General features: G+C 35.7%; 1 long non-coding RNA gene across 1 annotated transcript in view; it reads right to left on the reverse strand.

Annotated features, from left to right (window-relative positions):
- The window catches only part of LOC145683289 (uncharacterized), a 175,834-nt gene that overhangs the window by 29,179 nt on the left and 119,129 nt on the right, over positions 1–27,526 (reverse strand). Inside the window, exon 2 of the long non-coding RNA XR_014130998.1 lies at positions 14,881–14,892. This is a non-coding gene — a long non-coding RNA (uncharacterized LOC145683289). The remainder of the gene's footprint in view (positions 1–14,880; positions 14,893–27,526) is intronic.

A 27,526-nucleotide genomic window follows, 5' to 3' on the forward strand; every position in this document is an offset into this window, starting at 1 on the left:
TTATGATAGGGAATAGACCCCTATACATAACCATATAACCATATAAGGTAATAGAACCTCTTCCAAGAGGATAAATTGGGCCAAAAGACCAAACACGTGGTACAACGTATTGCTTACGTTTATATTTTTGACAATTTTGTACCCCTAAAATGGAACGAGGTGGACCACCCAAATTTATCATAATACATGTTAAGGTCCGGTACTATAATACCAAATGTTTAAATTGGGCAATTTCCAAAATTTAAGGGGGTGGGCCAAAGTACCCCTCCCAAATTTTTAAAGGATTGTACAAATATACCGATATCTTATGAAAGGTAATGGACCCCTATACATGACCATATAACCATATAAGGTAATAACATCTCATCAAAGGGGATAAAATCGACCAAAAACCAAACACGTGGTATAACGTATTGCTTACGTTTATATTTTGGCAATTTTGTGCCCCTGGAAGGGAACGAGGTGGACCGCCCAAATTTATCATGATACATATTAGGGTCCTGTACCATAATACCCAATGTCTAAATTGGTCAATTTCCAAAATTTAAGGGGTGGGCCAAGGTACCCCTCCCAAAAATTTAAAGGGGTGCACAAATGTACCTATGTCTTATGATAGGTAATGGACCCCTATACATGACCATATAATCATATAAGGTAATAATACCTCATCCAAGGAGATAAATTAGGTCAAAAACCCCCGAAATTTAAATTTTTGGCAATTTTTTATCCATGAAAGGGAACGACATAGACACCCAATACTGATAGAGGTACATACTATGGTCCTAGGCTACCACACCAAATTTTTAGATTTGGCAATTTCCAAAATTTAAGGGGGGGTGGTCCTATGTACCCCTAAAAGGGAATGAGGTGGACCACCAAAATTTATCATAATACATATTAGGGTCCTGTACTATAATACTCAATGTTGAAATTTGGCAATTTCCAAAATTTAAGGGGTGGGCCAAGGTACCCCTCCCAAATTTTTCAAGGGGTGCATTAATATACCCATGTCTTATGAAAGGTAATGGACCCCTGTATACGCCCATACAACCATATAGGGTAATAATACCTCATCCAAGGGGATAAATTAGGTCAAAAACCCCCGAAATTTGAATTTTTGGCAATTTTTTACCCATGAAAGGGAACGACATAGACACCCAATACTGATAGAGGTACATACTATGGTCCTAGGCTACCACACCAAATTTTTAGATTTGGCAATTTCCAAAATTTAAGGGGGTGGTCCTATGTACCCCTGCCAAAATTTAGGGGGTGGGCCAAGGTACCCCTGCCAAAATTTAGAGGGGGTGGTCCTAGGTACCCCTAGGTCATTGACCCCGGCCAGGGACCATGGGTCCTGAGGCAGGGACCCAGGGGCCAAAAAGTTAGGCAAAGTAACGCAATTACTACTACTTGCGATAATATTTTTTGTTGTGAAAAACAGAGTATTTTGCTTTTCAAATACATATGAAATACTTTATTAAGAAACACTGTTTCATTATTTATTTTCACAAGTAGAGATTTAAATAAATGAAAACATTTTCTTAAACGCATTTATAATATCGCCACTGGTTTTCAGGAAACCTGGACTTACCCAGCAAAGACATCGAGAACATCTCATACATTTGACAAAACACGTTGAACAAAATGACACCACGCTTATTTATTAAAACGCTAATAAAAATCTGGGAAGAAACGATAAGAACACTCAACAGTGAATATATAACTGAACGGGAGAGATTAAGAAGGGAAAGATTCCACATAACCAAACTTTTGGGAAACTGAAAAAAACTTCATAGTAGCCAAACAAATAGTCACAGGAAGAAACTTACTATTGGAAAGTTGCTCCTTATAACCTCAAGTAACATATACGCAAAAGTGTTTTACCACTACATTCTTATTATGGTTATTATATGAGTTTGAAAACGGTGGAATCTTTCCCTTTTTAATCTCAACAGACTTAGATGTCGAAAAAAGTAAAGAAAAACGTATTTATGAGCTTAAAACTGTTCCTTACTTTTGTTAAACCAACAAAAGTAATGAAAGTTAAACATTATTCTCACGTGTTATAAAAATAAAATACATGAGATATTGGTTTGTGCGTTTGTACATTGTTTCTCTTACTACTCACTGTCCTCACTCTCATTCTCATCAGTAGGCCACTCTAAAAGTTTATTGTAAAATACTCTGGCTTGTTCCGGCAAATAGTGAACCACTTTGGCAACATCCTCGAGTTTCTTCCTTTGTATGGGAACGATTCCATTATATGCCTTTTCAACAGGAGGGTCTGCTTCACCACCTTTGTACAGTTTAAAAACTTCAGTTTGTAGCCCGTCTATAAAAGTGTGAGCTGTAACATATCACTTTTTTGCTGTTGTGAATGTTAAGTGTTTGCAGGTACTGATTTTAAAAGGCTATTTGGTTGGAACACTAGCACAAATCTTTTTGAAAAATGTTGGCCACCATCCATTGAAGTTCAGAATGTGTTCGTTTGAAACGGACTTCACCTGAAACAAAGGCTGCTTGCTTTTTGCAGTGGTAATCATATCGTTGTGTTGATCAGGGGAATAAATCCTATCGTGGAGTTTCACGGCTCTCTTAATAACACCAAAGTTCCGGTCGCAGGGGAGAAAACTGTGTCCTCTAATGGGGCAAAATACATGTACTTCATTAAATCGCCTAATAATAGTAAGAAACAGAAACAATCTCCCAAAGTGTGATTGCGGTTTTACCCGGGACATGAGTCACTGAACACGTATAGAGTTTTTACTTGAGAGAGTTTTTACACGTGTAGGGTTTTTACTGTTTTTTATATAATCATACAATAAAGAACACCTCGTTTGTTCCTTTCTTTGCAACTCCTTCATGATAGGTGTACATAGTAGCTTCTTCATTTCCTAAACTATGAATAGAAAACACGTAATGCAATAACTTCCTTAACAGGTATGCACGCCAAAGGAAGATTTTGCATCAAAATCAAAGCAGATTCCATGTAAGTTACGTCATTTTTATTAGAGCATAGTTCAGTTACTTCTTGCATTTTCTTGTAAAATTTACTTGCTCTTCTTTTATGAACCATCAATTCAGCTACAGCGACCCGTTTAGCGTTGTCATTCAATGTCGATGATGATATTTTTGTATTTAGGTCTTCACACGTTGAACACACGTCAACTTGCGGCCTACCGAATCGGTACTCATAATTTTCCGTGTAATAAGTTAAAAAGTATTCATATTTTATAATGTCTTTTAGTTCTGGATGCTTTTCCAGAAGCATTTTATGCTTCTTTGTGGATATCAGCCCAGAATCTAAATATGTAACAGGATTTGAAGAATAGTGAGAGTTTGTTTTTTGGGGGGGGGGGTAAGACTCGATGTGTTCCTTTAGCACTATTAAAACATCATTGGGAAATTTCTTATGGTTATCGTGTTTTCCTCTCATGTCAGTAGGTTGCTCGCCTTTTGCTAAAATTTGTGTTAGCCGATAAACCACTTTATTGTAAACAGCATGCAAGCTCATAAAAGCTTTCCGGCAAACTTCTACACGGTTAGAATCTTTCATCGCAAAATATTTAAACGATGAAGGAAAATTCTTAGAATCAGGACATTTAGGCCGGTGCCGTTCAACATCATGTCGTTCTATCAGACCTATCAGATAAGTGTCCTGTTCATTCTTTGGTCTACCACTATAAACACATTGAATTACCTTTTCTTTTTGGTCATTATAAAAACTAACTGTACACATTTTCTTGCATTCTTTTTTTCCGGTCTTCTTTTTTTAACTAATCTGAAATGTGTAGTCACAAACCCCTTCCCTTCATATCTTCTTCTCTTTTTAACGAGGCTTTCTTCACACTCCGAAGCTTCAGACTTTGTTTGAAACACTTATTAAATGATGACATAGAACAATCACAAATAAAATCTAAAAATAATTGCAATCTCAAAATCAAGCAACTGAAAAGCATGTGTGATGCATTCTCAAATCACTGAGCGCTATGTTGGAGGGAAGAAGAACTAAGCGCTGCTGAGAACATGGAGCTAAATAAGAACATACTGGAGTCTACCAAGTAGGGTAAATTGAGACTACCACATGTCGGCGCAACGGACCTTAACTCGGCAATGTTAGCCGATCATATTTTCATTAAAAAGCAATTACAACACTCGTACTAATGGAGTTAGATATAATATGAACTAGAGGAACTGCATATGTGAAGCCTTTAACAGTGACAACACGGACCTTTCCTAGGAAATAACCGAAAACTGGCCTCAATTTGAACAGATTCCGTTTCATAGCAAAACAATAGGAACTTCAGATACCTAGGCACTCCAGTATGTTCTTATTTTGCTCCAAGGCTGAGAATAAGAAGGGAAAGATTCCTGGAATGTTTCCTTTCTTAACCTCAGTCAAATGTTTCACGTGCTCCTATGTCATAATGATGAAAGGAATCTTTCCGTTTTTCATGCCAAAATATGCGTCTTAATTACAGGAACAAAATGGCTATTTCAACTCATTTTGACAAAAAAGTGGAATCTTTCCCTTCTTAATCTCACCGATTCAACTATTTTTACTAATACAATCGAAATTCGCTTTTTTATATTATAGCCCTTTTTCCCACTATATGTATATGTATCCAAAAGATTATGATCGAGATTGCACTACAGACACTTTTCTCACACCACGAACGCACAAGCGGTACTAGCACTTTGGGGTAACACTGGGGTAATTCCACGAAGTAGTTGTGTAACTGCTCTAAAATCCTGAAAGTTTGCAGTTGATCTCCAGCGAATAAGTGCATACAGGTACAAAATAGGATTATAATATTGGAGATGCGTGTACAACTGGTACGTGAACCCAGGACTACACTGATTGGGGCTAGCCGTTAGATAAGACGTTCGTCGGCCCTTAGCGTATGTCCTTTTACATAATGTTATGACAAAATAAAACGTACGAGGTGGTTTTTGGAGATACAGAGTAAAACTCCTCGAGCTGAGAGTTTCGAGATACGCGCTGCAATGACAGAGTGGTCAACGTCGACAGTTCATTCTACAACGCAATCAGGTTGTATGCAAATTGAATATTAATAGAAATTACGTTAATTATCAGTTCACTGGCCACTATGCACAAGACATTGTAAAAGCTTTGTAGTCGGAATGTTCAAACAAATCTTACTAAAGCATATGGGTAGCGGCGGTCTGGCGTTCAGACATCTGGTATGCAATATTTCCATAATTGATTGAAAAATACAATTAATTCATCTCCAAATAACTATAGAACATAGTTTGCATATAAATAAGTAAAGAAAGAACACTGAGAATCCAAGTAGGAAATATACGACTATCATAACTTTATAATTCAGAAAATCAATAAGTTTTTTGTCGCTCATTAAAATATTTGCACCACAAAACATCTTAAATATAGAAATGTGTGAATAATGAAAGATTCTTTTGTCCTATTGCGTGGGAAGAAAATCGTTCAATTAAAAGGGAAAGAAATTAATTGTGTCGCAAAAACAAAGTATTAAGTAAAAATTGTTTCTGTTTCTTCCAAATATACACAAAGCGTCCACAAAACTTACTTCTAAACCACCTCTTTGTACAATAATTCGTTTTTTCTTTTATTTAAATAGTGGATCTTTTTTCACTAAATACATAAGATTATTTTTATATTTTCTTAATCTCTCTTTTTATGTAACTGAACGTTTCCTTCCAATACTTTATATGATTACTCGCAAATCGAACGAATTAAATCGGGATCTCCATTCTGAAATATCGCTTTACGTACTTAGGATTTCCTCTGGCTAAAACCTTCAGTAAGTGTGCACTTTCTTTACCATACATTTTACGGACTATTATAGTAAAATTAGTTATAAAAATATAACACTTTTGGGAGTATTGTATTAGTGGTACATTAACATAATTGTAAGGGTATGAGGGGAAAATATTTGTTCGAACACGATGCTCAACTGGGGTATTCTGTTTCAAGCCGAAAAATAAGTATCCATGAGGAACTCAATTTTCATCTTGGTAGGCTTTTTGCAGAAATACCGTGTTACATCTATACAATTGACGTGCCAGGTAATTAATTTCATCCTCATAACTGGGATTTTTAAAGCATACCAAATAAGGACTATTTGACGGTATATCACGCATACCTCTGGCCTGTTGAAACATATTTTGATGACCTTTTTCAAAACCATAAAATAGCACTAAAATTTTGGTGGTGGCTACCTTCTGTTAAATCTGATTATTACACTCATGCATTAAATCATCAATTATAATAAGATGCCCACAATCGTACACTGAAAATTCGTCTACATTCGGCATCCCTTCTTTAAATGTACTACCTGAGGAGAAATTCATACAGAGGTCGCCACTCACCATAACACCGTACTATATTTTTATTACGGTTATCAGCATTTCATTTAAAAAAAAAAACTTGTATAAGATATGCTTTTCCACAAGGCTATAACACATGTGGGCCTGGCTATAACACATGTAAATAGATGTTGAAACTTCATATTCTAGTATTTTATAAAACAATTCAGAATACAATAAAATATAATTATCATTATGATTTAATAATCTAAATACTTCCAGCGGAAATCGTTCAGATGATAGGACTAAAAAATTCTGGAATGATAGTATTACTCTATATCAGACATATTTGAGAATACTTCCTTACATGTTTACACAATTGAGAACAGGTAAATATGGCCTGCTCAATACTGTAGAGATGCAGTAAAAATGGAGTCTTCTTTATGTATAAACAGAAAAAATTACCTGACCGTTACTATCATCATCTAATGAGAGAATAAAATTTGACTAATGATTTTAATTGTATCTTACAATAATACCTCATAATTATCGCTAATGGAAAATTGTAATTTGAATAAAGAATCTGCAGTAGTATTAAAATAGCTCTCAATATATAATTAATATGACAAAAAAGTAGATCACTCATCAGGAGATAGACTAGTACGATCAACGTAATTACATAAAGTGATAATCACAGAAGATTCTCCCACATAATCATGGTATGATAGATCGACACATATTTCGATTTCATTGAAATAATCATAATGATTTAAAATTTGATTATCCCTTTTTCTCTCTACTTAATTGAAAACTATATTATTTGCAAAAACTGTACTTACTCTAAACGTTTTCCTTTATATCCATATGGAAGTGTGAGAGAGTTATCTATTAGTCTCTTTCATTGGAAGTAACCTGGTAGATTTTATGCTGGTTCCGCTCAGCAATTAGTTTGTGATCTTTACGTAGAATCAGGCAGCCAAGAGGAACGCTAATAGGTGGTTAATTTACCAAAATCACATCTTTCATTGGATTAAGTTTAAGATATTTAACGTTTTATTGGTGAGTGTGAAACCTTTAATTTTAGATGTGGTCTTCGTTTTATTGTTTATAGTGTTTAGAAAAAGCTCATCTAGTAAATTCAAGTAACAGAATAACTCGAGATACGCGTGTGTCTGGTGTATGTGGCAGTTAAGACGTTAATATTTTTTGCTGGAGTAACGACGCTATCATTAACACTAAGGTGAGTACGCGAATTGTATCGCCAATTGGAACACAAAGTGTTACTCCAATATTTGAATTTGTTAATTTATCGAAGTAGTCCGCGGGATTTTTAATGATAGTGATTTTCTCAATTTTTCCGCTTAGCGAACTTCCGCCACAGACAGTTTACACCCAGTATTGAAATACGTGACGTAGGCTTCTTACGTATCATCCTATTTCTGTCTTAGTGGATACCCTCTTTTACGTAATGTTCGAGTATGAACATGTCCTTTTCTTCTTCGGTGTCACATCCTGCAAGCCAGCCTTTACATTCAGTCTTGATATTAATAAACAGTTTAATGTAATCCTTAAAAAGAGTGCCGTCTCTCTTTCAAGCGTCATATCTAACGACCTCATCTTCATGCTCTATACTTCATGTTTTTCTAACACTCTGTATCTTATTTCACCAGCCACTAGCACCTAGAACCCATACACCGGACAAAGCTCTCCCCTCATCCGAATAAGTGTAATCTTCTTCATTCGGAGTGTTCGCACATGCTCGGCATAGTTGAAATAAGACCTTTCTACCATTCCGATACAACAATATGAGTTGATACAAATTTATGGCGTTAATACCGGAAATGTTATTATCCCTCGAAGTCCTAAATATCGGGGCATTCACTGTCTCCGGCATAAATTTTTGGATGAGCAACAGGGTCTCTTCTTAGCTATATTAGTAAGGATAAGGGGAGGTTATTTCGGTATATTTATACTCTCTGACTCTTTCACCTTTTAGAAGTTTCATCTTATATTTGTCAATCACTTATCACAATGCTACAGCCAAGAATGTGACTGTTTAAGAGTATTATTAACGATAAAAAATATTTATTTCTCATATGGTATTTTTCTAGGGTGGGTCGTTTTGCCACTTTTTCTTCGGAACGAAATGTAATACCTGGCAAAAGTGGCCAATCCACATGGACATTTCAGGTATAGATTTTTTTTCAAATCAGATAATATCTTCTGTGAGAACTATTGTCTCTAAGTTTCAAAATTTACCTGAAAATTACAAAAAATACCAAAATTGTTCATTTTTGTAAAGTTGTGTTAAAGTAAACATATTTTTGGGTTTATACATACCAGATGCTATGAAAACTGACATTCAAGTACAAAAATGCCAGTTATATGCACTTTGGGGGAATAGGGGTGCCTCCTCTGGGGCCGGAAAAGAGGGTAAATTCAGTACAATTAAGCGTTTCTACAGCTTTTTTCATCCTTGCCTTGTCCTTCGGGACCTGCTGGACCAATATGAAGATGAACGTGACAATTTTTTGGATAGGATCGTCACTGGAGATGATACGTGGTGTTATCACTAGGAGACAGGTCCGAAATCCGTGGCAAACTAATCCGAAAGACAGTCCATGGAATGCCGATTTTTACATGCGCGACATGCAGGCTCTGGTACATCGTTGGCAAAAGTGCATAACAAACGGTGGGAATTATGTGGAAAAATGAGTCTATAGCTGAAATATTGCTCTGTTTAGCTGTGCTATTGTTAGTTATGTATCTCCATTAGTTTCCATAAGAAAGGAGGCATTACTTTTGGAACGATTTTCGTAGATTTGACTGAAACTGTTATGATTGATCAGAGACACAATGTAAGCGAGAGGGCTGCGGCACATATAACAAATGTGCTTCGAGCAGCTTCAAAGGCTGGAATCATAACTTCTCAAAAATCTAGCGACGTAGCATCTGCTTTAACTGTAGACAGGAACAAAATAAAGCGTGCGAAACTTACTTGCTCGGAATTTAAACGAAAGTTCTAGAAATGATGATCCCATTAAAAGCTTATACTTTGATGATCGAAGGGATGACACTAAAATACACACAGGCATCGTTAGAGAAGAGCACTTATCACTTGCGGCTGAACCTAACTCTCAATACGTTTGTCACGTGACACCATCCTCTGGCTCTGCACAGAACGAGACCACAGTTATTTTCGAATACATCATGAACCAACTCAGAGTTGGCTTTGATAAAGTTGAGGTTCCTGGGTGTGATGGAAAATACACTAACACTGGTTGGAATGGAGTTGTTCTTCGAAAATTAGAGGAACTAACAGGAAAACCTATGCAATGGGCTATTTGTCTCTTGCATTTTAATGCACTGCTGTTCCGAGCGCTCTCTTCACGCATATTCACGGCGCTTATTCAAGCCCCTATTCTTAGACAGGTCCCATAGATGCAAAACTATCTAACTTTGAAAAGCTTTCAGTGTTGTTATTCAGACCAATAAAATATGACTTATCTCATCATAGTCCAGAAGAGCACAGAAAACTCAGTAAAGAACTGAGATGCTTGTTCCAGATATCTCAAGCCATTGACTCCGGAGCATGCCCGGAAGAGGTTGTTTCTATGTTCCCTGGCAAACTAAACAAAGCTAGCTGGTTGACTAGTGCAAACAGAAATTTAACATTTTATATATGAACAAATAACCTACCAAGAAATTAATGGAAATTGCGACATTCATTCATACGTCAGTGTGGTTATGCAATACCGTATCAGAACATAGTCTTCCATTCCTAATGGTCCTCTCACGTCTTTGAGACCATTCATAGGTCTAGATACTTAACAAGGGAATACCAGGCTGTAATCCATTCATCCATTCAGATGAATGCATTCTTTGCGCTCCCAGGAAATTTCTTCTCACCATGATGACTGATGGTCGATTTGCTGTCCGACAAGATGCATTACATAAGATTCTTAGTGCTCGAGAACACGAAGCAGAGAATCTCCATAACTCCATTAGATATAACATCATTTCCAGACTGAATTTTTAGGCAAACGGTTACACTGCAATGACCGTTTGGGAAAGCAGTGATGTTTCAATAACTGTATTACCAGTAAGTTCTATGGACGGTACCAAACAAACAGCTCATGATCAAACTTTCACTTTCTGACAACACTGTTCCAGAATGGTCCTTCACCGTCCATCCGTGCCACACGGTGGCAGTAGAACCGATAGTGAAATTGGTCACTGAAGAAGAAGCCTCCCGAGTATGTGCCAGTGATGCTAGAGGCGGAATAATCAGGTCAACCTTACTTTCTAGGCAAGCTGCGTCTAAATTTCAATCAAAGTCTCAATTTGCGACAATTTTTCCTGACAGTGACTAATCGGATCTGCTCATCCGGCCCAACATATGGTTGGTTGATTGGATAGGCCTAGCGGAGGAGCCCTAGGTGCAGCCACCTTTGCATGGTGGGCTCTAGGTCACTTGGCCAGGCTATATTTCCAGGTGAGCGAGGAACTGCACAACGGCTAAACTGTACTGAATTTTCCCCCTTTTCTGGCCCCAGAGGAGGCACCCCTATTCCCCCAAAGTGCATATAACTCGCATTTTTATACTTGAATGTCAGTTTTCATAGCAACTGACATGTATTTAACCAATAATATGTTTACTTTAACATAACTAAAATTAATGAACAACTTTGGTATTTTTTGTAATTTTCAGGTAAATTTTGAACTTTGAGACAATAGTTCTCACAGAAGATATTATCTGATTTGAAAAAAATCTATACCTGAAATGTCCATGTGGATTGGCCACTTTTGCCAGTCATTACATTTCGTTCTGAGAAAAAGTGGTAAAACGCTGCACCCTAGTATTTTTCTGTTCTCACTAAGGATGATTCCATACCGGGACCAAGTACCTGAGGAAACCTAAATATCGTCTGAAAGCTCATGTCATGAAAACTAAGAAACCGTTTTTTAATCATGGGCAAACTCTCAACTTGACCCTCTAGGGATCCGCTTTTTTTTGGTTTTGTGATCCTATGTAGGACATATTCGACAGAATAATAGTAAATGTTAAGATGTATCACGGAAAAGAGCCTGAGCCCATCATGTTTGTTTTCCGCCTATTGCTAGAACGTGATTTGGGTAAGGGTGTGATAATATCACTTTGAACCTTGACGCACCCATTTGGTCAGTGTTGCCAACGAACTGTAAATAGAATGGACGATGGTTTCCATGAAACGTATCATAAACATCGTTAGTCATTGGGGAAAATATATTGTAGACGTATTCCTCTCCCAAGTACTCCCGATTGTCAGTGTTGAAATCCATTCTGTAAAACTTAGAAGGTGTAAACAGGTTTCCTACAATGAAACGTTTACACGCCAAACTTGGCAGAAACATCACGCGACATATTAGCAAAAAGACCTTGCGTATACCGTCTCCCAACCATCCTAGAATGCCACTGTTGCCAACAAGGTGCATACATCATAATGATGCGAATGGTGTGCCATTGAACGGACACAGAACAAATGTGACAGCTGCAGTATTGGCCAACGGAAAACATAGTGTGAATGAATGTCTCCGTCTCTCCCGAAAAATTAGTTTGGTAGTATTGCCTCCAGATGGGAACATTCAATATTTTTACATGAGGTCGACTGTATTGGCGGACATAATTAGGCTGCAACCCATACCAGTTTGTAGTTGATAGTGTAAACCTAAAAGTTTTCATATTGTTAGAGTTCCCAACCATTCTAAAATACATTTTCTCGAAAGGTTGTCTGACCATTGCAGGTATAAAGACAAAACTTGAATAAACTTCATCCGACACAAGAGCAAACAAACTGTGGTTGGTACCATTCCCCAACCACCTGTCTGTTAATATTGCTGACGCTTTCAATGTGAAAGTTCTGCAAGTAGCAGTGTACGAGATGGCGGTATTTTTTTGTGTGTAATAATGTGGCCAAGTGGCTGAACATATATCATGGAACATGACTGTTGGCCTTGCAAAGAATGGTATGGTTAGAAGCTCGTATAGAGAGAAAGGATTGATTGAGTCATGCGAGCCTCGTTGTGACATGGTGAGGCAACCTTTGGAGAAAATGTATTTTTGAGTGGTTGAAAAGACTGAGAACCTAGGATGGTTGGGAGAAAGTAATAGTAAACGTATTTTTGCTATAGCGTCTTGTGATGTTTCTGTCAAGCTTGGTGTATAAATTTGTATGGAACCTGTTTTACAATTACTCATTTTTACAATTGGTTGGCAACATTGACAAACTGGAGTACTTGGGAGAGGAATACGTCAAAATATATTATCTACAATGACTAACGATGTTTATGACACGTTTCATGGATATACATCCAGTGGTACAGAAATCATCTTCCACATTGCATTTACAGTTCGCTGGCAACACTGACCAAATTGATACGTCAGGATGCAAAGAGATATTATCAAATTCTTACCCAAGTCACGTTCTAGTAATGAGCCGAAAAAGAACATCATGGTCTCAGACGATTACACATGCTACATCCTAACATTCATTTCTATTCTATAGAATATGCCATACATAGGGTCGCAAACACAAATCAATCGGCCACTTATACAGTCAAGGTGAGGGTTTGCCCGTGATTTGAAAACGGTTTCGGACTTCTCATGACAAGATCTTTCAGACGATATACAGGTTTTCCCCAGGTACTTGGTCCCTGTATGGAATCATACCTAGTCAGAATTAACTATATTTGACTTTTCTAACACAACGGTTTGAATACCTAATATATAACTTACTCAAATTTAAACTCCATTAGTTTTAGTTAACGGTACTTTTTTAAAAATTATTTTATCTTCAACATTAAAATTTTAGATGTCACGTCAGCAGTTATTACAGCAACATACTACACACTTCAATCTTTCCCTCATTTTTGGTTTTCGGCCATTTTGCTTTAAGGCGTTTACGTGTATCTGAAGATCTCAGCATATATTTGTTCTATGGAAATGGCAATTGTGAAATAACATTATTTCAAATTTCCTTTAAAAATAAGTAGCTGTAGAGTCATAATGTTATTGTCTCTTTTACTATTCTGATAGTAACCAATCCCGGACCCCTAAGCGCTACCGGACCCGAATGTCATTTGAACGAAATGTGCTTTGAACTAAACATCCCTGGATAAAATCGCACTTAGACCAATTGTCCTTTGGACGAAATGTCCTTTCGACCAAATGTCTTTCTTGTATTCTTTGAACCAATTGTCTTTGGATGAAATGTCCTTTGGCCCAATTGTCCTTTGAACGAAATGTCCTTTGGACCAATTTTCTTTTTGATGAAATGTCCTTTGGACAAAATGTCTCTGGACTAAATGTTCTTTTGTTGAAATATCTTTGGACGTAAAGGATGGTCACCCGAAAAAGAGCACCAAGTACCTCTACCCTACTGGTGTCAACTCAAGAGCTCTTCGGTCTTACCTCTTATACCAACACTCTTACCAAATGTGTAGAGTATTTTCTCTCGTTACGCACACCACCGTGCAGCAGACGGTCATCCGATTGTCCATGAGTTCTTTGACTACATTCCAGCTTTAACGCGTTACGCATATTCACGGTTATATTACCTTAATATCCTTGAGCATGATCAGGCTAGACACTAAGTATAAACCCTTTCGTTGTATTTATTATCACCACCAATTCATCCATTGCGCATAATTTCATTTTTATAGACCTCCTAACAGGGCTCCAAATGTTTGAACCCATTCTACGTATGCCCGTAGCAGAACGATAGCACCTATGGTCGCAATTAAAATCAAATATCATTGTGCTCTGTTAACACACTTCATTTTATCATATAAATTACATCCAATGCTCATTTCATCTTCTTTATATGCCTAACAAGATAAAACATATCAATAAATAAAATAATCATGTTCTTTATCAATCAATCAATGATATTACTAATAAATGAATTCTCATCACCCCAGAGAAATCGTTACCTTCTACGTCCTGTCCTTCTTTGGATGGGAAAGAAATTACATATAACATGCGTTAACTTAGAATAAGCTTTTTTGTATTTATATTAATTAAACATGTTTTGAATGTAAATTCCGTAATATTTCGTTCCATTCCATAATATAATTGTATTCGTATTCAAATATAACTAGTTTTAGGTAGTGCTAGAGAAATAACTTTTGAATATTTTAACCATTTGATATTACACATTTTTGAATATTTTGATGGTATAATGTTAATGAGTTCTTGCTTTTGTTATCATTTACGTTAATCGTTTTAAGGAAGTGTACCAATCTTCTAATTCATGTAACATATTCAGTTAGACACTAAAATTTAATTTGTAACTGTCACATGATTTGCTTTGTCTATACGAAATATTAAGTGGTGTCTCTATTCACTGTTTTACATTCTTTCAGTAATATTTTGCAATCATTGACCATCTTTTACTTATAGAATATTAACAAGTAATGATATATCTATTTAATATTATTATTTAAACAAAATAAATGTTCTCAAACACAGATATTTACACACTGTTAATTTAACCATACACTATTATAAAATATAAAGTTTGGACTTACGGTATGCTTTAGCTGAAAGTGTGAAAGAAACCTATTATAACTTTTTACTGCTAATGTTAATTAGTAGCACAAGAAGAAAATTTTGAATCTTTTGATTAAATGTGTAGAGCTGATATTCAGCTTATATATTTTATAATATGTGAATGTGTTAAATGTAGTCATAAATGTATATTTCGAATATGAATCAGATCTATGAAGCAAATCAAAAACTACCAATTTTACTTTGCTTTTCACGTCAGTAAGTTGTTCATAAAAAGGTACACATAATCCAAGAAATGTACAATGACCATATTAAAAGTTAAATATCTATTCAACCACTGAAAACTTCCCTGAATAACAAGAACGTTTATTTGAGTAGTTAACTTTAGTTGTGCCAATCTAATTCTCACAATAAAGCGATATAATAATCTTATTATTATAAACTTCTGATTATTCACGATTAAGTAAGGTAAAGCACTTTAGAACCATGATTTTTTTTTGGAACTACAAGTTTATATTACGATCTTCCCTATTAGCAGTGTATTACAAATAGTACTGAGTAAAGAGAGAAGACCCAAACACCGAGCAGCATAGGCGGTATCTCCAGATTTCAGAAACAAAATAAGTAAAGTGGATTCCGTACCCCGAATGTTCCACCAAAGCAGAGAGAAGGTTAGAAGTCACATAGTTCCTAAGCAAGCCAGGTGGTTTGTATTGCCAACCAATCTTCAAGAAATCTGATTGGAAAGAGAGTATTAGACTGCCGAACAAAATAGAAGCTTTCCGATTGATTTCTCTTAATACTCCGAAGCAAGCTAAAGAAAGGGTGAGCAGTCGCAGACTTATTTTTCTCGCTGAAATCATCTTTGTTATATAGGTGCTCTATGTGGGGTGGTGACGCTATTGTTCCTTCGACATTACGACTAATGGTGTTGGTGCTCCTGTCATCTGCTGTTTACGTAATCCGTAGTAAGACGTACACGTTTTATATTTTTAAATAGTAGCAAATGCTGTTGTTTCCAAACACAACCGTCCTGGATATTGGACCTTCCAGGCAACTTTAAAAGATAAGAAAAAATAGTTGATTTTCTTCAGGGGGAAAAAAATAGGAACATTTAGTTTTTATTATTTAAAAATAAACACTAAAATTACAAGTCACTAAAACTAACAGTAGTAGCACTAATGGAGAGGAGCAAACACTAAACAGTTAATTCTTTGACACTTGAAGGATCTGTGAGTAACACACCTAGATGAGGAGGCTGTTTAAGTTTTGGTGTAAAAGTTAATACTCCTACACCAAAAATGGCAACTGGTAAATTAGATGGTGGTATATTGTTTGCATCTGTGGCGATTCTATTTTTGAAAGTATAGTGTGATATAGGAGGGCACGTGTCGAGTCGAGTCTTGGTAGCTTTGCGGTTTGTGCGTTCGACCGAATGCGATAATACAGTATAATTGAATAATTTATAAACACTACAAACGTTGTGATAATCACTGCAATAAGGAAGGTGTCCATACAGAAGATAAACTGAATTCATTTTATTTACGTCTTGACGTGTTGGCTGTCATGCATAAGGTAGAATGTTAATGAAATATTGAAATGAATGGTAAACTTAAAGCGAAAGAATATCCAAATACCAATTAACATTATCAGAATTCAGATATCAATTGGCATGACAGTCCGTGAAAATTCATTGGATAAATGAAGCCGTTTAGTGTTTATAAAGAAACTTCCTTCGTGTTCGAGTAGAGTATCCATGGAAGAAATAGTGGTATGTAACTTTTGAAAATTAAAAGTAAAATTAAAATTTGGATTTTCATGCAATTTGCACAATACTATAGAGAATTTCTCAGAAACTGTATTGGGTAAATTCAAACTGTCAGTGATTATGCGTTGAAAGTGTTCGTATCTGAATAAGTAGGACATGTATTTGTTAACAGCATGCGCGGCTAACATGTGTTTCCATTCTAGAGCAATCCGTACTAATTTTAAGTAGTAAGAGTCCTGGAGGAGGGCATAACTAGAATTCCTCATTTCATGAAAGAATAGGCTTTAAGTGAAATCTAGCAGTTAAACTTACAAAAAATCAAATAGTTCTTGAGAAAGTTGCTGAGCTTATTAGTATTATTTTAATGACAAACTGACAGATAAAACTCGCAAATTCCTTCATTAGTCCTAATGAAGCAAAGGCCCTTAAGTACTATGTATGTTTTTTGTCATTTTGTTACTACGAGAGTCCCGCAAACCACTAATGGTGTCGGTTCTCCTGTCGTCTGCTGTTTACGTAATCTGTAGTAAGATGCACACGGTTTATATTTTAAATAGTAGCAAATGCTGATATTTCCAAACACAACCGTCCTGGATATTGGACCTTCCGGGCAACTTTAAAAGATAAGAAAAAAATGTTTTTTTTTTCAGGGATAAAAACAGTGAGGAACATTTAGTTTTTATTATTTAAAAATAGACACTAAAATTACAAGTCACTAAAACTAACAGTAGTAGCACTAAAACTAATAGCAGAGGAACAAACACTAAACAGTTAATGCTTTGAGACTTGAAGGATCTGTGAGTAACACACCTAGAAGGGAGGCTGTTTAAGTTTTGGTGTAAAAGTTAATATTCCTACACCAAAAATGGCAAATGGTAAATTAGATGGTGGTATATTGCTCGCATCTGTGGCGATGCTATTATTGAAAGTATACTGTGATATAGAAGGACACGGCAATCTTTTTTTTTTATTATTTTATGTTTATTTATTTTCAATTTATTTTGTGTATTTTATTTCCCATACTATCTGTTTTTGATTATAAATGATTCTTACAAACTATATTTTAATAATCTTCGTGAATATAAGTATTGTTTGCTTTCAAGGAGTACATCAAAATACACGGTACAATTTTTGATTCCTAAATACAGTGATAAATTCGGTTTTCTTGGTAACATTTCCAACAAACTTTAAAAGAACCATCGACGCACAGGGAGACACTACAATTTTACAAGAGTATCTCATTTTAGTCTGATGCGAGGTGGGGAGTAAACACAGTCACCATCAGTCTCTAGAGTGACCAAAACAACCTCAGCTGTTGAACCTGAAGAATTCTGTGAATACTGTAGGTAAAACCTTTACAATGTTCTCCTTTCTGTAGCAGTCTTTCCATCTGAGGGTAAACAAGGGTCTTCGCGACGCACTTCAAAAAGATTAGTGGGTTTATAACATAAGTTTTGGAATGAAACGTCTGTAATATGAAACAGTTCTAACCACGTATATCAAGGGATGTTCTAACCACGTATATACCAAATACCTGTCACCTTAACTTATAGGTGCTAGGCCGCTTCCTTCCTTCCCCCACCTTTTTCCTTCAATTCCCCCGGATTGTGTTCCCGCCGAGGGACGTCCGCCCTCAAAACTTGAAAGGCTAAATGGCATTAGAGGCCGAAAGCCCAGAAATCTAAATCCTAACCTAACCTAACACGGTATCATATTAATAATAATAATAATAATAATAATAATAATAATAATAATAATAATAATAATAATAATAATAATAATAATAATAATAATATAAATTGGTAGTAGAAGTAGTACCATTGATAATTATATTATAGGAAGATCCAAGAGTATACTGGAAACTACACAAAGGATTTTGCTCGAGTTAGCTCGTTTTGGCTCGACTCCGCTCGAAACTCGAGCCGAATTCGATACGAGTACCCAGTCGAGTTGGAGGATATTTTTTGAGCCGAGTTCTCGAGTCCAGCTAGAAGATGCCTGTTACGAGTGGAGTCGAGTTTCAAAGAACACGCGATCGAACTTACTTGTGCCCATCCCTAAACGAAATACGTATAATGATCAATAGATCTGAATATAACGTTCGTTATTTTCAACCTAAATACTACAACTTTGGAAAAAAATCAAGTTCATTTACAAAAGTGCCACTTCATTTGTGGAACAGCAAAGTAACGAAAGGTTACGACAGGAAAAGGACACGCTTAAAAATTTTAGAAGTTTCCATTATTATGTTTAACATAATCCATTTCTTAAACCTCCTGTCTGTGTCCTTATGTTATATTGCGTAGTCGGAATACAAATCTCTTCCTAAATAACAAATTAATGACCTTAATACTTTTCGTTCAGTTTATAACCTTCTGCAACACGAAATATGAGAATACACATTAAGGTAGAATCTGAAGCACATGAGTTCCACACGTCAAATCGCTCCTGGTTCTCCTGCGGCAAAGACACGTACGAAAACTCTTTTCTGCATTTTCGTTCCAATTCTCCATCCACGAATTTGAATCTTAACTTTTGACAATCTGTGTTATAACCACATTTGGTGGTAACTCCTCAAGTAGTTCAGCTAAGCCCCTTTCATACGAAATGAAATTTGTTAGCTAAATATTAAACAATTATGGCCTTTAGGCTCAAGGAGACAGGCGACTAAGTCAAATGAGTAATGGTAAAATTATGTCCTTGTGTTTGCTCACCGAGAGTTTAATCTGAGACCCTGTGCACCACAGATCCACATGCTAAGTACTAGAGTAGCGAAGGGGTAGGTTTAAAAATAACTAAGAGATAGCTTAAATTGGTTTTAATAAAAGTTGAATTAACCGTTAATTTTATTTTTATGCGGGAGTGGCAAAACATGATGTGTACTGTACATTTAAGCAGGCCACCAAATGTTCTAACTTATGAATACAATTTAAAATACTTTAAGTTCGGTGGTGAAAATTATAATTATAGAAGCTAATAGGTCAAACTATTGCATTATAGATCATCCGTTACAACGAATGTTATGAGAATTTGTGACATTGACATGCCTTACAATGAATGCTTTTCCAAGAATTACAGAATCTTCCTGACCTGTCCACCCCACTCGAGCCTCTATAGTTTGCTTCTGAAAAAAGAATGCGTTTTCCGCATGAGTAAGTAACTATTCTAAGAAACAAAGTGTTTGATACTAACGACTGCAAAAATGTTTTCAACCTGTTTTAAGTCAGACACTGTATAAATGATATGTTTTTGTTTGGTTACGTAAAATACGTCGTTTTTTTTATCTGTACGACCAATCGGAAAGATCCTAGAGAGGTGAAAAATAAAAATGTTCTTCAGGGAGGGAATTAAATTTTTGTCACATTCAATATCCCATTCACCTTCCCCGTCAATTCGTACAGTGGACCACCTGATGATTTATAGCCTAATTACGTAACTCTGTGCCAACCAGGTTGCTACTCTATTTGAAGTTCACAGGAAACAAGTTTCAACAAGTTTCCATATAAATGACTGTCAAACAAACATCCATCAGGAATTCATTCTGGTGACTGTCATTTTTGCTAACCTATCAACCTGATCCTCAATCGATTTCCTCTTTTCCCCCTCAATCCACTACATCACAATCAACCTCAACTAGCCTTACCCTCAGTCGATTCACTCACAATCAATCTCAGCCACCCTCACCCTTAATCTCCCAATCTCACGCCACCAGCCACCCCCATCCTCAGTCGACTCCATCAGCCTCACACTCAATCGACTTTCTCACTCTCACCCTCAAACACCCTCAGTCGATTCCCTCACTCACACTCTTAGCCAACCTCATCCTGAATCGACTCCCTCACCCTCAGTAGATTCCTTCAACCTCAGCCACCCTCATCCTCATCTACCAAAATGAGGATGAGTTAGGGTGAGGGCTTCCCTCTTGAAAGCAAAAATGAGTTAGGATTCTCATATCTGGTGTGTACCACACCATCCTAGTTTTCGGTCAGAAGATTGTAATAATAAATTAAACAGTCTTATGTTTAGTTACTAGTCAATCGCATTGATGTTCAGTTCTGCCAAGACATAACAATCGGCCCTGATAACTTGTGTATAACTCCATTCATCTAGTTTCAAACTTGGCATTGACAGGATAAATAAATGCCCTTTTTAACATTTCAGAAGATGCGAGAAATCATAAAGAGATATCAACATTTTTTCCTTTTGTAATTCAGTTTATTTATGTGGACGAAGAGGTAAGGTCAAATCTATTGAAATTCGCTTTGTTGCCCTGTGAAACGTAAGACGAAATATTTAGTTTCTGCTTGAACTGTATTTACCACTTTAAATTAAATAAAAACAGTTGCATTGCTCTTTGTGGTACCAATGGAATCAAACATTTTAGTGGTTTGAATCGGCAAGGAAAATTTAATGTGTTTACAAAATTGAAGGCTTATTTATATGCTAATATTGAAAGTGTGGATTGTCAAGCACACGTCATACATACAAGGTATTACAGATCTTTTAGATACAACTGCTGATAGATTAAGTTTTGATATAGAAAGTATTGCTTGTCAAGCTCTACTCTTATATCTCACAGTACGAACAGAGAGGAAGTGTAAGAAGTGTTATGCAGGTCAATTATGTTTTGGGAAACATGGTTAATTTTATGCCGAAATGAGGAAGAGTTTTTATCATTTAATGAAGGAATATTATCCTTTCCTAAATGTAATGTAATTACGCAACAGAAACAAAAAAACTTCAAAAACTCAGTTAATGAGTTTTGTGAAAACTGCATGGAACATCTATGGAAATAAAGTGTATCGTTTTCTACTTTTTCAATATTCAAGTGGATGCTGTTGAAGGTCATCCCCAATTGGTAACAAGTAGAAAGTAGTGTTGCTTACTTCAAGAAGAAACGTATTAAAATAAAAGATTATTTCCTTTTCGATAAAATGGCTTCGTTGAAGAATTTTGTTAGTAATATTATAAAGGAGTGAAGCGACGAAGATGAAAAACTCTCCAGTGCCAAGAGAAGTAGTTGCTTTTTTTAAAAAAAAAAAAATAATCTAGGTCCGAACAGCACTCTGAATTTTCATACATATGTTGATATGTTTTTGCGATCCTTGCCCATAATGGGAATATCGAAAGAATAGAGCTGAATGAACAAACGAAAGAAACAGGATGGGAGTTGAGACCCTTTCCTGAATTTTTCAGGTCCTTTATAATTAAAAAATGAATTGTTGTAACTATTGTAATTTTGTATTAGAAAAGAAGGAAGTTTTGAATATTACCAAGGTTGTAATAATAACAAAAATAATAATAATAAATTGTAGTAGAAACAGTAACATTGATAATTATATTTTTGGAAAATTCAAGTGAATACTTGAAACTGCAAAAAGGATTTTGCTCGATGTGGCTCGTTTTGGCTCCACTCCACTCGAAACTCGAACCGAATTCGATACGAGTTCCCCGTCGAGTTAGGGGAATTTTATGAGCCGAGTTCTCTAGTCGAGCTAAAAGATGTTTGTTACGAGTCGAGTCGAATTTCAAAGCAAACTCGATCGAACTCACTACACAAATAGTGAATGAATCGCCTGAGGATGAGGGTGGTTGAGTGTGATTGTGATGGAGTGGATTGCGGGGGAAAAAAGGAAATCGATTGAGGATCAGATTGAGAGGGTTAGCGAAAATTACAGTCACCAGAATGAATTCCTGATGGATGTTTGTTTGACAGTTATTTGTTTGCAAACTTGTTGAAACTTGTTTTCTGTGAACTTCAAATAGAGTAGCAACCTGGTTGGCACAGAGTTACGTAATTAGGCTATAAATCATCAGCTGGTCCACTGTACGAATTGACATGGAAGGTGAATGGGATATTGAATGTGACAAAAACTTAGTTCCCTCCCTGAAGAACATTTTTATTTTTCACCTCTCTAGGATCTTTCCGATTGGTCGTACAGATAAAAAAAACGACGTATTTTACGTAACCAAACAAAAACATATCATTTATACAGTGTCTGACTTAAAACAGGTTGAAAACATTTTTGCAGTCGTTAGTATCAAACACTTTGTTTCTTAGAATAGTTACTTACTCATGCGGAAAACGCATTCTTTTTTCAGAAGCAAACTAGAGAGGCTCGAGTGGGGTGGAAAGGTCAGGAAGATTCTGTAATTCTTGGAAAAGCATTCATTGTAAGACGTGTCAATATCACAAGTTCTCATAACATTCGTTGTATCGGATGATCTAAAATTTAATAGTTTGACATATTAGCTTCTATAATTATAATTTTCACCACCGAACTTAAAGTATTTTAAATTTTATTCATAAGTTAGAACATTTAGTGGCCTGATTAAATGTAGAGTACACATCATGTTTTGCCACTCCCGCATAAAAATAAAATTAACGCTTAGTACAACTTTTATTAATACCAATTTAAACTACTCTTACTTATTTTCTAACCCACCCCTTCGTTACTCTAGTGCTTAGCACGTGAATCATTGGTGCACCGGGTCTCAGATTCAACTCTCGGTGAGCAAACACAAGGACATAATTTTACCATTATTGATTTGACTTAGTCTCCTGTCTCTTTTAGCCTAAAGGCCATAATTGTTTAACATTTAGCTAACAAATTTCATTTCGTATGAAAGGGGCTTAGCTGAACTACTTGAGGAGTTACCACCAAATGTGGTTGGAACACAGATTGTCTAAAGTTAAGATTCAAATTCGTGGATGGAGAATTGGAACTGAAAATGCAGAAAAGAGGTTTCGTACGTGTCTTTACCGCAGGAGACACAGGACTAATTTGAAGTGTGGAACTCATGTGCTTCAGATTCTACCTTAACGTGTATTCTCATATTTCATTTTGCAGAAGGTTACAAACTGAACGAGAAGTATTAAGGTCATTAATTTGTTATTTAGGAAGGGATTGGCATTCCGACTACGCAATATCGGAATATGGACACAGACACGAGGTTCTATAAATGGATTACGTTAAAGATGATATGGAAACTTCTATAACTGGTAAGTGATCAGTCATGGCAGTGTCCCTTTTCCTGACGTAACCTTTCCCTACCTTCCTGTTCCACAAATGTTGTGGCACGTTTGTAAATTAACTTTATGCTCTATGCTGTTGGAGGTCATCCCAATTGGCGACAGGTAAAAAGTAGTGTTGCTTACTTCAAGAAGAAAGGAGTTCAAATAAAAGATTCTTTTCTTTTCGATCAAATCGCTTCGTTGAAGGATTTTGTTAGTAATATTATAAAGGAGAGAAACGTCGAAGATGAAAAACACTCCTGTGCAAAGATAATTAGGTGTTGTTTTTTAAAAGCTACTCTATGTCTGAACAGCACCCTGAAATATGTTGAAATATGTATACTGACTGAAATATGTCAATATGTTTTTGCGATCCCTGCCCACAACGGCAATACTAAAAGAATATTGTCGTTCATGAACGTTCACGAGGAGACAATAGAAACATGATGGGAGTGGAGACCCTTTCTTGAATTCCTCAAGTACTTTACAATTTTAAAATTTATTGTTGTATGTGTTATAACTTTGTATTAGAAACGAAAGAAATTTTGAATATGGCTTTGACAACCAAGGTTGTAGATATGTTAATTGATGTTAGTATTTCCACTCTGGAGAAAGTCGCTTTAACTCTAACTGGTAACATCAATAGAAAAATGTTTCATGTAATTATACTTAAGAAATATCTACATTGCAATTGATAAAAAATTCCTTATCAACCTCAGAGGGATTCGAACATAGGAAACTAAATTACTATGCGAATGATCAAGCCACTACCGTAATATTGCCCTATTAAGTAAGAGTTACATACAAACACGCAAGGACATATACGCAAGGAAACTGGTCTTAAAAGTAATTGAACTCTTAACTGTAACCTTGTTCATTAGGCCATTCTTTTCTCTAGTTCACCGAAAGTATCTTCGTAAATTGTCTCTATTATACTATTTTACACTCGATAAAGAGTTATTTTAATAACTGTGATACAGATACATCGAGTACATTTAAAATTTCAGACTTTCCCATCGGGAATCAAACCCGGGAATGCTTCCACGGAATTATATGATGGGTGCGGTACCTGATTCTTTTGAAACGCATGTTAGCTTGAGATGGACAACATTTTGCTCGTAGGTTTCCTTAGGACAGTCCTGTTTCCTCCCATTTTCTCAATCCACCAATTCGTCCATCATAATTCTTCCATCATTGTCCCTCCTGCTTTAATCTCCTGCGTTGTCTTCCTCAACCTAAGAGAGATAACCATGGGCATTAAACAGAAAGATTTCATATCCTTTTATTATCAAGCTTTTACCGGAAACCAATTCGAACCGAAAAGAGTTCTATTTTCTATTGTTCATTAACGTGTTCTCAAAAAAATATATAGAGAAATAAACATGGAGAATCGTAATCACATTAAAGTGAAACACCAGAATAACAAAACGAAACCATTACACATCTTTCGGAACCTTTCTATTATGCGTGGATATTCTGAAAAGTGGCAATATAATATGTGTTGTCATACCAACACGAAACAAATTACTCTTCTGTTTCTGTAATAAACGAACACATACTGCTTCAGCCTTAAACCAAACCCAAAACAGCTAACCGACTTCTGGAACAAATCTAGTTAATATTCGTAATGACTCGTGAAATCAAATGTCAATATGTATTGATAATTTCCAGATTAAAATGCTACTAGTCCTCTATTTCAGCTTATGTGTATATATACAGTCTATTTCCCAATTCGTATAACTTTTCTACAGCAGTGGAAAAGAATGAATTTTTTAAAAGATGAAACTAATGTGAAATTTAATATTATTGTTGAAAAACTGCCTTGTTTTTTCAACTTCTAACAAAATGAGAGACAGTCATTTCTGACCCATATTTTGGGCCGAATGCTCGAAACTTGATTTTCTTTATGTGAGATTCAATATTAACATTTCGAATCGATTTTCTCCAATAAATATTGGTAAGTCATTTGAGGCACATGGATGCTATTTCTAGATAATACAATAACACTCATGCTGGATTTTATTATAGTTGTCTGGTATATTATTTTTTGTATGGCTGATCTGTTTGAGGGCAGGTGGCGTAAAAATGTGGTAGGTTGAATCTTATCAAAATCGCACGTTGCTTCTCGGGAAGGCCAATGGACGTGAGATCAATCATAAATTTCACAGATATGATATTCAGATGATACTTTCATGTGCCAGTCACTGATATGACCTACAGTTGCCATCATAATTTTATATACACATTTGGCATTTATGTCCTTACCAGGGACATTAGATAAGAAACATTGTTTGTCAAAATTGTAAAAATTGCCATTTTTGTAGTAAAAAGAGTTGTTCGCTTTCAAAATCTGGATTGTTGTTCTAGTATGGAAGCGCCTTAGGGGGCGTAGAAGGCGAAGCATATGATATTGAACCTTTATAAAACTTCAAATTTTATTTTGAAAAAGAGAGTGAGTGTCAGATTAATCTCAAATATCATAGAAGTAATGCCCCGATGCTCCCTGGTTGCGCCAGTGTCTATGTGAGGTTATAGAATATCTTCTAAAAACAAATGAGAATTTACCATAAATACACTTAACAGATATATATCGGAAGTAGTAGAAAATGGATCGATCTGGCTCATACTAGGCCATAAGAGAACAACTCACAAGCCCCTGGGAAAATGACAACCGTACACCGTGAGCCCACGGTCTTTTACGACCTCCATTTTAGGGGTGAATTTATTCCCTTTTATGAGCACTTTTTAGGGGGTGTATTCGTTCTCTTTTACGACCTCCATTTTAGGGGGTGATCTCGTTCCCTTTTATGAACATATTTTCCAACAACACATAGCAGACATAAGACTACGGGGGGTGTACTCGTTCCATTTTTCAACCCTTATTTGAACATAACAGATAATACATTCGAACCCTATAGCAAAGATTCTTTAAAGGAGTGAACTTGTTCTAACCTATATTTGAACATAGCAGAGATTATTTTAAGAATGCGAAACTTCCGTGTTTTGTTATCAGTTACATAATATCTTCCGCCATATGTAGATAATTCTCATTACGTCATTCATCCGGATTTTAAAAAACATTGAGCTAGTTTTCTCTTTAAGAGTCAATAACTTGTCATTCAACGCTAGGAATCCCTGAACGTAATGTAATCAATTACAAAGGTATAAAAAAAGAGGGGAATCCCCGAGCATGACTCATACCTATTGCGCAATATTACGCAATGCAATCACACAGGTATAAAAGACTGACCGACATGTTTTTTGTAATCACTTCCTGTTTGCTATTTGAAGCGTAAAGTTCAGATATTTTTTGTGTGTGTGGTTTATTATTAGTGTGGTTTATTAATAGTGTGGTTTTGTTTTCTTTTGTAAGGAAGACATTTTATAATAATAATAATAATATTATATTATAAAAACTCAGTTCAAAATTATTATAGTAACTTTGAGTTAGTAGTTTAAAAAATGGCAACAAAAAAGGTTAAATCAAATACTATCAATTCTGATACTCTATTTAATAATAATTTAAAAAATATTTTAAAATGTGATACTGATTTAAATGAGGATAGTGGATGTTTTTTAAAGAATAAAAGAAAAGACTGTTTAGATATATTAAAACACGAAGAAGATAATTCAGCTTTAAAGGTAAATTTTTGTTTGGCTACAACTTTTGTAAAACCAGTAGATTTAGAAACATGTAGATTCGTTGTAAATAGTGGTAACGAAATTATTTTGCCGACTACAGATGTGAATTCTATAATAGAAAAATTATTTAATAAAATTTTAGTTGAACAAGAAAATAGAGCAATTAAAAAATCAGGGTGGTCTTTATGTTCTGAACCAAACCATCACTTAGAAATTAAAATCAGTAAATATGATCCTCTTT

This window comes from Thermobia domestica, chromosome 4 (genome assembly GCF_964235325.1).
Source record: "Thermobia domestica chromosome 4, izTheDome1.hap1.1, whole genome shotgun sequence".
NCBI lineage: Eukaryota > Metazoa > Arthropoda > Insecta > Zygentoma > Lepismatidae > Thermobia > Thermobia domestica.